This window comes from Dermacentor variabilis, unplaced genomic scaffold, assembly GCF_050947875.1.
Source record: "Dermacentor variabilis isolate Ectoservices unplaced genomic scaffold, ASM5094787v1 scaffold_12, whole genome shotgun sequence".
Classification (NCBI taxonomy): Eukaryota; Metazoa; Arthropoda; class Arachnida; order Ixodida; family Ixodidae; genus Dermacentor; species Dermacentor variabilis.
Genome location: NW_027460280.1, coordinates 11384247 through 11398900, shown reverse-complemented (window position 1 = coordinate 11398900; position 14654 = coordinate 11384247). Strand labels below are relative to the sequence as shown.

Genomic DNA, 14654 nt, shown 5'->3' with positions numbered 1-14654 from the left:
GGCGCGACGCAAACAAAATGGCGCTGGTGGCCCAGTTTTGCTTACGTAACGTGACGGTAACTTGACGTTTCGCCTAAGAAACGGTAATGAAGGCACTGAGTGGAGCGTTATCAGTAAAGAAAAACAGTTTTCCTCCGCAGTAAAAATAAAGCAGCTATCTCAAAGCATATGATTATAAGGTCGAAAACGCTTCTCGCTTCCGTCGTCTGCTGCGTACAAGACGTCGTCTGCTTCAATAGCTAGGATGCGTGTCCCCGGAAAATGGAATGAGTCATCGCATGTTGGCGCCAACTCGCTTGTTTTCTTGCTTGAGACAACATACGCGACCTACCAGTGGTGATGCGCTCACATTCTAGGCCACGTTATCGCTATCTTGTGAAACGCAAGTGACTCAGCCCGACTCGGCTGGCTGAGAAACGGTCGAATATCACCGATAGCGTTGCGCGCGACGGAGATATCCACTAGCGCGACGCAAGCGCCGGCGCTGCCATCTCTTGTTCATTTCGCTGGTTCTCGCACCGCGGGAGGAAACTTCAAGGCGCCGCCTTGCGTACATTTCTTTTTATAGATTAGAAAGAGCTCGTTGTCGTAACTTTTGATTGCGCAAAAAGGCATTAATCTTGATTACAATACAAATGCAGCAGTGAAAAGTGGACAACATTGACGAAAGTTTGCTATGTTCAACCAATATTATTTCGTATAAACGCGTTCTTCTAAAAAATGATGGCCCCAAACACAAATGCCAACACCACCCGATAGCGATGCAAATACTTTGAGCACGCGTTATGAACAAAAGATTTTCTTGGCGCCAAACGACGGAGAAAATGTGGCGATACGCATTCCTCTCGGCTGCCATTGCATATGGCTGCTCATTAGCATAATTCGCGCGGCTCGTTGCAGGAAAATTTATGGCGGAAAATCTCAGCAATGGCGGCCCAGCGCAACGTCACGCATCGTCAAAATGACGCTTACGAAACTGCCCTTCCTGTGACGCACATCACGAGATATTCCTTCAGCCAATCAGCAAGCTGGCATGGCGCATATCTTGAATCGCCACCACATATTCGCGCAATTGCACATGAATTGCACTGGCTGTGCATGCTACTGCTCACATTCTTTTTGAAGCGCTAACATCGCAATATAGCTGCTAAGGACCAAAAAGATGTATTAGTCCATAAAATTTGCAGCTCCACGTCACGTTTCGTCATCTTGATGAAAACGCAAAATGACATTTCGCAAAACTTCCGTTTCCCGACACAAATTTTAAGGCACGTGAGCTCTCCACAGCCAATCAGAGAGTAAACATGGTGGATAATGGCGGCCGTGCAGCCGCCATGCGTGTCGAGAATAGCACCCCAAGAGGGGACACTCTTCAAAAGCTGGCAACAGGAAACACGTCACGCCTAGTTTCAACTCCATCCGTTAGTTGACGCGAGCATCAGAAAAAAAGAATGTGAAATAAACTTACAGACAACGTTTTATTTATTTTTATTCTTTCCCACTAAAAGTGAATAAGTTTTGCGCGTAAATGAACTTCTACTTTGCGACTTATTTTTGTTGCGTTGCCTAGCAACAAGCTAACGGCACGCCAGACGCGCGTGCATACGTCATGCGCCAGACAAGCCGCAGGAGTGAGCGAGGCCGGCTGCGTATGTGAGCTCGCGTGCTCGGCGACCCCTCTCTTTTGGATGTGGCCCGTTCTTGGGGCTCCCAACGTTCTCTTGTGTTCCGTCTGCATTTCGACACGGCACCGTTGCACTACTGGACTACAGCAAGGTGAGCAATTTTGTTTCACAGTCTGCGACGCACTTCAAGCACATTTAGGCTTACTGCACAAAACTGAACCTATGTAGTGACGCAGTTATCGAGAAACAGCTCCGCAGTCCAAGCCTAGTTAATATGAGTTAATTACTCGTACTGGGAGATGTTTGCGACGCTTTCTATGAGCCCAAGCGTAATTATAACTTATTTCGGTAGTTTTTGGGCACGCTCGCCGCACCTGGCTTTCTGACGAAAAGCACCTTGGCCGCGTGACGCAGTTTCGCGTGTACTGAATCTTACCGGGACAAGTTTTGGCGCTTTCTCTGACCACAGACATTATTGTAACTAATTTCGCTACTTTTTGGGGTACTTTTCAAGCACAGTGGCTGCGCTCGGCGTAGTGGCGCAGTTAACGCACGCTTATAGTCCGACGTTATCGGCGCGCGGGCGAGCGTCGTTCGCGGTCAGTCACGCTACGTCGGTTGCGCTGCGCCAGCCGAGATGCCATCCCCTCTACAACGCGCGCGCCGTCGGCTGCTATCTTCGGAGCATGCACAGAACGTTTGCCAAGTCGCGCGCCCTTCGCAAAAGCCGTCTGCGGAGTTATGTTGGCGCCTTTTTCTTCGCGCGCAATGCATTGTGGGTCGACGTGGTCGGCGGCGCCGGCGCGCGAATGGAGCAGGAGCCAAATTTGCGCTGAGCCTGTCGGGGCGCGCTGGCACCCGCCGGTTACGTCGGCACTGCAGTGCGTCGGACTATTGGCCTCGAGCTCCACCACTGGAAAAGCTGGCGCCACCGTCGGCGTGACATGCTATTAGGGATCACGTGGACATAGCGGCCGCGTCAGCTGCTTCTGGAGCGCCGAAGCGAGCTGAAAACGAGAGTTTAAATTCCATCGTACGCTGCGGTCCTCATTTAGTGGCGAGATTTTCCCGCTTTGAGTGTCTCCTTTACAACGCTTAAAAGCACTTCAATAGGTAGTGGCTGCCTTTGAAGGCGCGCAACATGGTAGGCTACTGCTCGGTGCCGCAGTGCCGGACTTGCGCAACGGAGCCCGGTGTCATCCTTATTCACACGTAGCCGCAGGACAAGAAGCTGCGTGAAGCTTGGCTCGCGAAACATAAAACCGGCAAACAGTCATCGGCTACAACTCGCGTATGCAGCAAGCACAGACGCGAGGAAGATTTCTGCTACGGCGCCGGGTCTGCGATGTTCGGAAAACGCGCACTGAGACGCTCGCCCGAGTCCGCTGCCCAACTAATGTAATGACGGTTTGGTCTATGAACTTGTCGATGCTATAGATACTGGCAACTTCACTGGAGTGAAAAGGGAGTGGTAAGAAGCACATTAAAAAAAACATGGCATATGGTCATGTTTGTGTTAAGGATTAATGCACTAGATTACCAAAAAACAAGCAGCGGGAAAACGCACGCTGAGAACACCGATAAACATACAGTGCTGCGCAACTCGAGAAATAATATTGAAACGCCCAAGAATTTAGAAAAAAAATTGAATCGTCGCGACGGCACATCACAGTCCCCGTAGGCGTCGAAGCCTTTACAATGAAATTATTTTTGAATAGCTCTGATAGCACCCACGCAACAATGGTTGCTTGTATACTGTGAAATGCTCATATTCTGCGGCCTAAAGCTCATGGCACGGTGCGAAAACGCGCGCGCGCTGAGAAAGCGAAACAGTGCGCGGACAAGCATGCAGACGCGCAGTCGGTCGCTGCGAATCTGTGCGATCGCTGCATTGAGGCTTCATTTTATTACACTCCATTCAGTTATAAAAACACTATAAGAACATATTTCACATACTTTGCTCTCAGCGTTTACCTACCTTTCACGCAAGAAGCCGGTTCGGGAGACTCCATCGCGGCGACCGGGCGCAGTGGCGTTCACTGTACGTATTCGGTAAAGAGACATAGCGTCTGTAAACGATTCTGTGCTTTCACTTTGCCCAAGGTTATTATTTAGATAGTAAAAAACTTATCTCGTTTCGAGAATATTTACAGAAATATCCGGGAGAGCTCGCGCATGTTGTTTTCAGTGAGCGCTGACAGCAAAACTTATGAGGAGCGCGCCACGTGATCCCTCATACTACGCCAGCGAGGCGCTTCCCATAGATGGCGATTCCGTAACTCTTCGCCGCCAATAGACCGTTTCACCGGGCGAGGAGGATATGGCGCGCGGAAAGCCCTTCCTCCTCTCTGGCTTGGGCGATCCGGCGCGGCGCTGCTTGAAAGAATTGCTGTCGCGTGCTGCGGAATGATTTCGAGATGTTTTACATCGTACTTTGTGAAATTTGTGCCATGTTCGTTATATAAGGTCGTCAGGGAAGCCTTTCCGTGCATCCGTAACCACTGTAGGCAGAAATATGTCTTGGGGGCGCGAAAGTGTGACGCGCATAATCAGCCGCGGTGTACGCGCATTATCAGTCGCGGTGCGTGTATGTGTTGTTTACTATTTTACTTATATCGATTTTAATTCAACAAAGAAAACCGGCGTCTCTCTATTACCAGCATTAAATGGTAAATCAGCTCACTGTCTGATCGATTGGCGTAGGGAGTAAAACATCAAAGATAAGAGTGCATGATCGTTCGTGCACGGCCAACCTAGGCAACCACGAAACACCTAAACGGGAGGCGCTATCAAACATTTGGGATACACTGACATCGTTCTCACGCATTTCATGTCTAGTATGCTTGAAATTACCATATCTCTACGCTAGCCTTGCTGCATGAGGCCCATGGCGCTGCTTAACCCAGCGATCACTGCGGTTGGTGAGCCAGCACGATACATTTATAAGCTCTGTCCTTCGGCATTGCCTTTTTGGCCTGTATACAGCCATAATATATGAGAGGGCTCGCATAAAAAGAATGCGATGGCTATTTTTGAGCGCAAACTTACCGTAATACGTGCGAGTGCGTCGTAAAGAACTGAACGAACACAACCGAAAAAAAAATTCTGTTATCATTCTCTTTCTCTGAAAAGCAAGAGAAAACGGGCTAGCGCCACACAACGTTTATAGATATATAACCGCTGATGCCGTATGCTTGGACCATGCGCTATATAGAACAAATATATCTGTAATTCAGCACCTACTACTGCTTAGGACGCTTGCGCAGTTCGTAAACGGTCGCTTTGCTGGACAAGGTTATATATACGGACTGTAAGGTATGCTGCTATTACTAGCCAAAACTATTTTATTCATGGGTGGAAACCTCATGCATCCAACCAAGTAGTCACGCAATTTAACCTGCAGCGAATAGATTGAACGCTTGTCAAAGTATAACAGCACAGCTCCTATCGTAGCAGAACGGTACCCACGCTGTTACGATCGTCGCGTATGTTTCATGGCTCCTAAACCGCAGCTTAGGAATAGAGGATAATACTGCAATAAGGTCAGTCACATTAGTGATTGGAACTTTCAGAAATACACAATTGATCTCCGAGGCTGATTGTAGGCTCAAATATGCGCGTACACATCGGGCTGCGTGTTCCGTCCACCAATTCTGGGCACGACGCCTTAAACCACTTCAGCGCGCCTCACAGAGCCGTTTACCATGTAGAAGACGCACGTCATACTAAACAGACCGCGCGACCGCGAAAACAAACGCCAGAACCTATCGCCGGGCGTATACCTGCCATGCAAAAGACCGCTTTCACCCAAGCCAGTATGGCGCTGCTCATAGGCGACGCCACTGCGTTCACAATATGGCGGCGCCTACGAAAGAACGGTCTACAGAAGGAGTTGTTTTCGCCAACGTAACGTAGCGTGAGCGCGCGCGTTACGTCGGACTATATTTACGTCTTTAGCGAAAAGCAGCTCGGCTGTGTGCCGCAGTTCGTTTTGCGTGTACTGAATCTTACTGGTAGAAGTTCGTGACGCATTCTCTGACCCGAAAAAGTATTGTAATTTATTTGGTAACTTTTTGGGATATCTTCAGGTATCCTCGCCTCGCCTGGGGTTGTGAAGCTGTTAGCAAAAAAGCAAGCCGGCTATAGTGAGTTAGTTTTGCATGTACTGAATTTTAGTGGGACAAGTTTGTGACGCATTTTATAGCCCTGCAACAACATATACCTTATTTCAGCACTCACGCTTGTCGAAAACGCGACGAGCGATTGCCGAGAGTGATAACACGGGAGTGTTGCATGCGCCGGCAGGACGCATAAAAGATGACACGGAGGAGCTCAAGAACATGACATTTATGTATTCTGAGCGACTGAAAACAGGCTTTGCACCCACGAATCTGTCTTGAGTGCGACTAGAAGGCATTGTGCGAGCGTGTAACATGGTCTGGCTGAGCCTGTGTTGTAGCCACCTCTGTGTACTTGGCGTACCATCGCTTCGACTGAGGCCAAGTTGTTTTGTAAACGCGCAGTCACACGTGTATTTGTGCACTTAAAGTGCAGGAAATAATGCCCGGGAAGGGAGCGGTGCTTGAAAATCGGATGTGTTATCATATTTTATGGCATTGTTTGGAAGGAGTCTTTGCTGCGAAACGTACGTAAAAGTCAATTTATCTGCAATACCGCTTATTCACCACTTACGCACGCTTCGCCTCTACACGCTATACACCTGTTAGGTCAATATACCTAAATAATACATGCTTGTAATTTACTTTCTTTCAGCTGATGGCATCCGGTGGAGCTTCGTACGGCAACGAGTGCTGCTTACCGGGTGCCCCAACTTTGGATGAATGAAGAAGCCCGGAACGAGTATTTATATAGAGCAAAATAAGCATTTTATCATTTCAGAAGACGTCTTGCGTTTTCTTTATGAAATTGCACCTGACGGATTCGGCGGAGTCTTGTAAAGGTCGTTCGCAATAATTTTTACTAAATAATGAAAGGATTCCACGCCAAGGCCACGCGGGGTTCAGCAGAAGCAAAAAATATGAAGCGCCGAACAGCGAATCCGGCACGGCGTGTACCAACTGGTCTTCAAAACGCGCGCGCCCGAAACCGAAACCGGAATGAGTTAATACCATCCGCTTGGTGTGCTACAGTCAATTCGGCCGCTGGGCTCTATGGGAGTGTCCGCTCTTGTTGAAATTTCTCTATGGACACACCGCCGAAGCGAACGAGACCGGGCCGCGCAATTGAGCGTTGTCCTGTTGGTTCACCCGTCTGCCTGCTTTCTATTTTTGGATTTAGCTTGGTTTGGTGGGCTCCAGGCGAATTCTTGCGTTCCTTCTGAACTTCGACACGACACCGCTGCACTATTGGACTATGGCAAGGTGAGAAATATTGTTGGACAGTCTGCGACGCATTTCAAGCAATTAGGCCTTCGGCACGGCACCTAGGCTAGACTTGACGCAGTTAACGAAAAGCAGCGCGGCCGTCATGGCGCAGTTAATTTGAATTGATGAATCGTATTGGGACACGTGTGCGGCGCTTTCTGTGAGCCCCAATACTACTTTAACTTATTTCGGTAGTTTTTGAGCACGCTAGTCGCACAGGGCGCTGTGACGCAGTTTCGCGTATACTGAATCTTACTGCGACAAGTTTTGGCGCTTTCTCCGGCCCCCAACATTATTGTAACTAATTTCGTTAGTTTTTGTGGTACTTTTCAAGCGAAGTGAGCGCGCCTGGCGCTGCGACGCGGTTAGCGAAAAGCAGCTCGGCCGTGGGGCGCAGTTTCGCTCTTTAATGCACTGACTAGACAAGTTCCTGGCGCTTTTTCTGACGCCGAACATTGTTGAAAATTATTTACGGTACTTTTGTTATTTATGAGGCACGCACACCGCGGCTGTCGTGACGCAGCGAAAAGTAGCTAGGCCGTGGTGACAAAGTTAGTTTGGCGCGTACTGAATCTTACTGCGACATGTTTGTGACAAGTATGGCCCGCAACAATTCAAGCCTTCTTTCGGACTCACGCTTGTCGAAAACGCGACGAGCAACTGTCAAGAGTGATAACACGGGAGTGTGTTGCTAGCGCCGGCAGAACGCGCTAAAGATAACGCCAAGGAGCTAAACGGGCGGGGGGGGGGGGGGAGACACACGCTCCGTATGGCTCCTATTGGCCGTTTTCGAGCAGACGCTCTTTCGACGCTAGCGCCAAGGTCCCCTTCAGTTACGGCCCTAACCAATGGGCGACGCAGAAGCAAAATGGCGGCGCACATGATTGTTTACGTTGTCATAGCAACAGCAGCCGCGCGGCACCTCTCCCAAACGTTTTTCTTTCCTTTTTGCTTTTATTATGCCGACCCGCTCACTCCCTTTCCCCATTTCCATAGAGTTAGTAGAACAACTCTAGAGGAAAAGCTGGGCCGGAAAAGTGGGAACCTCTAGGGCGCCGCCCTGTTGCTACTGGTCAATGTGGCCAGCGCAATTACTATTGAAAGAGCTGAAAGAAAGTACAGGTCACCTTATGCTTTCTCATCTAAAAACGCATACCTGATGGCTTTATGAAGGTGGTACGTTAATATTAAGTTTACAGAAAGCGATCGCTAAGTCCGCGACTTATGTAAATCACGATGTACGCATTCTTGCAATAAAGGATGACGCGAATTTCGGTTTCGAATCTGTTTTTTGGATGCGTAGTAGTTTCGTACAGTTTTAGGTTTGACATGCGATCGCGCGTCGACATCGGACGCTATGGCACACACTCTCGTGCCTTGTGTGCCACCGAAGCCCCGAAGTGCTCTGGCATATACCTTCACATGTAAGTAAACAAATGTATCTCCTTGTTGAGAATATCACGCGAGTAGGCAGCTCTTGTGGTGCATCACAATCGTTTGAGAAGCGTCACAGTAGAGCATTTTTCTGCATGCGGAGCGGTGTTTTTATTTGCAGGTTTCCCTTCAGTAGGAAATTGCTGGACAGGCGGACCAGCGCACCGGAATTGTACTGGCGAAGCCGCAAGCAACTCAAAGAATCTGTTTAATTGTTGCACTTTGAACAATCATGCTTCTACAAAGGCCACAGCAGACAAACAGCCTGATGTCGAGTATTTCTGTGCCACGAAGTAATCAAGAGGCGAGTGCCTAATGCGGACGAAATCGAGTGCATCGAGACTTAGAACGGCAGAAAGCTCAGCTACTTGGTAAGGATTCATTATGCAAAACAGAGGTGAGGCGTGCAGACAGGACAAAAGAGTAGAGAAGTGGGCGGCGCTCGTGTTGTTTGCTTGTAAATACTCTAGTCTTGTGTCCTGTCTGCACGCCTCACCTCCGTTTTGCATAACGAGTGCATCAACTCACATATTAATAGCGTAGGCGTTTTATTAACTGTGCAATATTTTCAACACTTCCTTGCATGCCATTTCATATGGAATATCTTTTCTGGTCACAGATTTGTGCAGCGAATCAATTTGCATGATTGACTCCGGGCCTGCGGGAACGTTCACTTGCACTTGATGCTGAGTCTTTTACATGTATCCATAAACTGAAGATATGCACATCAGATCCCTGCGAGCATTTTCAAAATTATTTGAGACAACAGGCACCATATGCAATACTGACATAATCCCGAGTACCACTAAGCAGCTGGGACACATTTTTGTTGACAATACTCGCAGGTAAAATAAGTAGATCATGTGGACAGCTACAGCTCATTCTCCTTAAGTCAGTGTGTACAAGGGGTATGCAAAGATAATTTTTTTCTCGCGCACCGATTATTTTGCTGTATAAGCAAGAGAACCCACCACGTTAGTGTAACGTATCTTGCACATCACACTAATATGTGCTTTAATTTACCAAGTGAGATGAGTTACTTTTATGGCTCATTCAGTCATATCACACTGCAAGCTGCATTCATCAATCTTCAATTGGATTTTGCAAATGTTTAATGAAACATGTTTCCCTTTTATGCAGATATGCAATGGCAAGCCCTTCCGTGTGTTCCAAAGGTAAAATTTAAGCTCTAAATTAAAAAAGACATCTTTAGTCAGAAACAAGCAAAAATGGTGAATGCAGAGTATCGAAGCCCAAGGTACAGAAATTATGAGAAGCGTCGAATGATTTTAAGGAAAGAGTCGTATTTGAAAATGCAAGACTCTTTAGTGGAGGTCAAGCAAGTCAATATAGGTAGAATACTCTGCAAAATTATGCGAGTGAGGGGATGTCAAACAATGGGTCAGGAAATGCGTTGTTTTTCTGCAAAACAAAAGCTGATTGCCATTACATAAGTCATTTTAGCATCATGAGACTGGTGCTTGATAAATTCAGAAATAAACCAAAAAACAAGACAAGCAAAAATAAAAAAAAACTATTTAATGATGCTCTCTCCACAGTGGGATAAATAAAAACAAACACATCACATCTAATGTGGACATATCAGACGTCTTGTGAAACACTAAAGGAAAAATTCAGTTTCGAGCTATGGTACTTGCCGCATAGTTGTTGGGGGCCTTGCACTAATAGTGATAGTTACCACTGCATTTAGAAATTGAAAGCATTCGTGCAGACAAGGATGATTCTTTATATTTTTGGCTACCACTTCAAATGCCTCCACCAAGTGTTACAATGCTGCACGCAGCCATACTAAGGATCTCGCAGCAACACCTGCAGGTAAAAAGCAGAAGCAGTCAAAGTCCTGGTGTGTACTGGACACTATGTTTGAAAATTTTTGGGCAAGAAGAGTGCAAGAAGCAGACATAACTGCATTGATTTCAATAATTTCCCATTTGAATTGCCTTTTCTTTTTGCTTAGACAATGCCTACGCCTAGTCACAGCAGCTCCCTCATACAGACTCCGCAAGCCAAGAGGCCGTGGAGGCAAATGCAGGTAAGAGGCAAGAAGCAATAGCACTGGTATCGACATTCATCTAATTTCTTTCTTTTTCTTTCGTTTAGGCAGCCAGCACACCTCGAACAGCCACCTTGACTGCGGGTGTGTCAGTAGATTCCTGTTGTACATATGCTCATAATAAACTTGAAGGCAAATGGGACATTGATGCATTGTATTTTTGAACATTTATTGTACACATACAATATATGTTACACGTTGCAGTGCTACAGAGCGTATTTTGAAGCTTCCCCCTATATTTTGCACCTTTAATTACGTATGTGTTGTGTGGCCCTCAATGCAGTTCATGTTGTAGCAGCTGCTTTGTCTGTGTATCGCACATTGGCTTAAGCTCGTGATATCCACATACTTCTCTCACATATACAAAATAAAGTTCTATGTAGTCCTCAGTGTTACAACAAAAAATGAAAGTAAACAATCCAATCGTGGAATTGTGTTTAATACAGTGATTCCTATGACAGTTACTGACAAGTTGACAACTTGAACTGGTCAATTGGTCCATAGCCTCCTCTATTTTTCAAAAATAAAGGAGGCTATGGATCCGTCATGGCAAGGAATTGTATGTATACATAAAAAGAGGGGGGTATGTGTGTGTGTGTGTTTGTAGTAGGGGGTATAGGATTAGGGCGGTACGAAAAAATGTACCAACACCGTCCTCTAGACCCATTGCGTTAAGGTACCGTAACAAAGCGTATTATGCATAAAGTTCACACAACCAACTCTGATATTACTGCACACGCCAGGCGACGCGAGCTACATTTGTCATGACGCATTCGCGACTGTACCGGATGCCCTCCATATTCTCTTTAATCGTGCACACTGCACCGAGGCAAAAGAAAGATGATGGGCGCAGGTGCCTTTAAGGTATCTCGACCTTGCGAGGCTCTGCTGCGCGTGCCAGGGGAGCTGTCCGTGCGAACATTCCCTGGCACACACCTGCCTCGGCGGCCCCAACCTACGTACCGTTCTGCTTCGAGCTTTGATCTCCCCACTGTCCCTTGGGTGCCCTGGAGTTCCTGCGCCGCCTGCTTTATTATAATCTCAGGTGCTCTCCTGAGACTTCCGTTTGTAGGTTACATGTGCCCTACCCCAACTGGATCAGTGCTTATAATAATAAAAAAGCCCGATCTATCGTCGCGACGATAGATCGCGAAAGCGGCTTTTGCAACATACCGCGCCCGTGCGAAGAGAATTACGGAACGCCAACGAGGAATCTGACCACAGCTTCGAGCTCGTAACCTCGTCGAGTGACACTCCTGCAACAGGCGTGACCGCTGAAAACCGCATACCACCGGAAACTTCAACAGGATCATCCCTCGGTTGCATAACTGCCACCTGTACGGCCAACATGGACCACACCCGCACCGTCCCGCAACATAGAATAAAGAACCAACTTATAAAGCCCAAACACACGGCTGCACGCACACATCACGACAGTACAAGCGAGACGCCATGCTGCTACGCTGCTACTGTTGCCGGATTAAAACTGACTACTGTCACCAAGTCTAGCAAGCGTCTCAGGAGCTGGCAACCTCGGCGCGTAGCAACATGGCGGCGCTCTTGCGGTTCCCGATTTCAATGCATGGGCCCTATGGGTAGCTTGTCCTCTAGAGTCAGTATAGTAACTCTATGCCCATTTCCCCCCATGCCGCGCGCGCCGCTCACTTCTTTTTTGTTTTTACCCTAAGCGGCGTGTTTTTTTTTTTTTTTGCGCGCTTGTTACGGCGCGCCACGCGCCAGCTCGCAAGCAATGCGCGCGCTATGCAGCGCATTGACATTGCTGGCGCGTGGTGCGCAGTGGGCTATGCGTTGGCATGCACGCAGTCTTGCCCATATATTATACCAGCATGTGCCGGGACATAAAAAAAAATTCCACTTCCAACAGAACAGCTGTTTAGTCTCGCTTTATTAGAGAGTTTTAGAATAGGGGCCCCAAACGTTTTGGGGCCCCAAAGAAATAGCGTCGAAGCCACTGCGCATGCGCGAGACGCGAACTCCATTTGGGTTTTGCGTTGGGAACGCTATTTCACCGATTTAGCGGGAGCCCAAATAGCGGCCCCAAAAGCCTTACGTCAGCAAACATGGCGGCACCCATCGAAGCGACGGCTCTAACCTAGCACCAAACTGGATTCGATTCGTGGTAACGCGTGAAGTTCGCAAGCTAGGAGAAGTGACTGCGGTTATCGCTTTCTCTCAACTAGCATATGTTAAAAAGATTTATTCATTAGACCCCGCTGGTTCCGAATTCGATTGTGGATTTTATGGCTCGTAGGCCTAACACGGCTAAGCTTGGCTGGTGAAGGCACGTAAAGTTGGTTTGCTCAAAACTAAGCACAACTAATTGTTTGCTGCTTACAGAATAATCTCTAAATTGTAATTAAACGCGAATACACGCGAGTCAAAATTACTATTCCTATCATAAAATGCCATGTTTTCTTTAATTATTTCTAATCGCAAACGTAAAACCCTATTCTAAAGCTCTTGACTCCTGCGTGCCCCAACGCTAACACCCGCAAAGCTCTTTGGGGCCCCAAACTATTAGGGCCCCTATTCTAAAACTCTCTATTGACTTCGTTTCCGAAAACAGATTTTTCTTACAACGTGGTGTGATACACGCTCAAAAAATGAGCAAAAGTGAAAGGTGCATGACATATACAAGAGTACTAAAGACACAAGTTCACATATGGTGAAATAACAAAAGAAAGCGCTAGAAAACGCGAAGGCCGTTTGATGTACACACATAAAAAAGATTTTTATATAATGTCCTCAAGACCGAAATGTAGAAGAGCTCCTGATATATGCACTAAGATATTGTACAAAATTGGACGACGTGTATGACATAGTCATGACAACTATAAAAAGGGAAAACTCACTGGTAATGGCAAAAACAATGGACAGTTTTAGTATAGCGTAAAATGCTTGCGTTAGCGTTAGCGTGCGACGCAACGATAACGCAAAGAAAGACTGCACTGCGCGGCACAAGGTAGTGCTTTAGAATAGCGGAACGGAGAAAAGCGTTAACGTTAACGCAAACAAATACAGCGCCATCTAGATGTAAAAACACAAGGTACTGGAAAGCCAAATCCACACGAAATGTGGAGCTTGATGATGATGATGTATGGGGTTTTATGGCGCAAGGGCCAGGTATGGCCAAAGAGCGCCATGTCTGTGCTAATGAGTTTGCGATGTAATTATCATTACTATGAAGTTGGTGTGACGTGGCTGTAAAGAGGCCTTAAAATATACGCTCTAAAGTGCGTAAAATCTGTATAGTAAAATTATGGCGATGACGTATGACTTGTACTATGAACACTTAGATGCATTTAAAAAGAATGATACGATAGGTAAAATATATCACATTATAAGAAATGCTAGAGCACTACTACCTCCTTAGAGCCCTTGAAGCACAAGAGCCTGGAGGCATGTTATTCAAAACAATTATCGCAGTGGCATCCTCTGGAGCGAGGATGCTCTACGAATTTAATGGGCTTATAACGTGTAGAACTACATCCTTTAAGAAGTCGAGGACTGCCTTGGTGTTAAAAAGCGGTTCGTTACCAAGAAACATAGCCGGGTGTAGAGGGATGTAATTACGGTATGCAAGTGGAAAATGTTTCTTTCTTTCAAGTTCGGCTTTCCGACACTCCAAGAGGACATGGAGGACGGTCAGCCTCTCACCGCATCTACCACAGGTTGGAGGTTCACTTCCAGTAAGTAGAAAATGATGGGTCCGAAATGTGTGTCCTATTCTGAGGCGACAGAATAGGACATCTGTTCGCCGAGATTTTGTTGGGGAGGGCCAAAAACCTAACTGGGGCTTTATAACGTGCAGTATGTTATTTGTTTGCGCGTCCCACGTGCACTGCCAGTAATTTAGCAGTTTATTTCGTAAGAAAGGCCCCAGATCTGTGACAAGCACATCAGCGGTAGGGTTAACAGCTTGCGATGTGATTGACGTGGCCATCTCGTCCGCGAGAACGTTACCTTCGATTCCCCTATGGCCAGGGATCCAGCATATTATGATATTCTGGTTAGATGAGTACGCTTTACATAATACCGAATACAGTTCATTGAATACGGGATTTTTATGTTTGTAGAGTGACATTAAGGCCTTCACGACGCTTAGAGAGTCTGTAT

The 14654-nt window shown here is 47.0% G+C and overlaps 1 long non-coding RNA gene across 2 annotated transcripts; it reads left to right on the top strand.

Moving 5' to 3' along the window:
- Positions 1-1635: 1635 nt before the first annotated feature.
- On the top strand, positions 1636-11141 carry LOC142566316 (uncharacterized). Of its 2 annotated transcripts, XR_012825023.1 has the most exons (4): positions 1636-1776; positions 6399-8814; positions 9584-10496; positions 10565-11141. It is a non-coding gene; the product is annotated as an uncharacterized LOC142566316 (long non-coding RNA). The 2 variants fall into 2 exon arrangements; XR_012825022.1 differs by lacking the exons at positions 1636-1776; positions 6399-8814 and having other exon boundaries at positions 9172-10496.
- The last annotated feature ends 3513 nt before the right edge of the window (positions 11142-14654 follow it).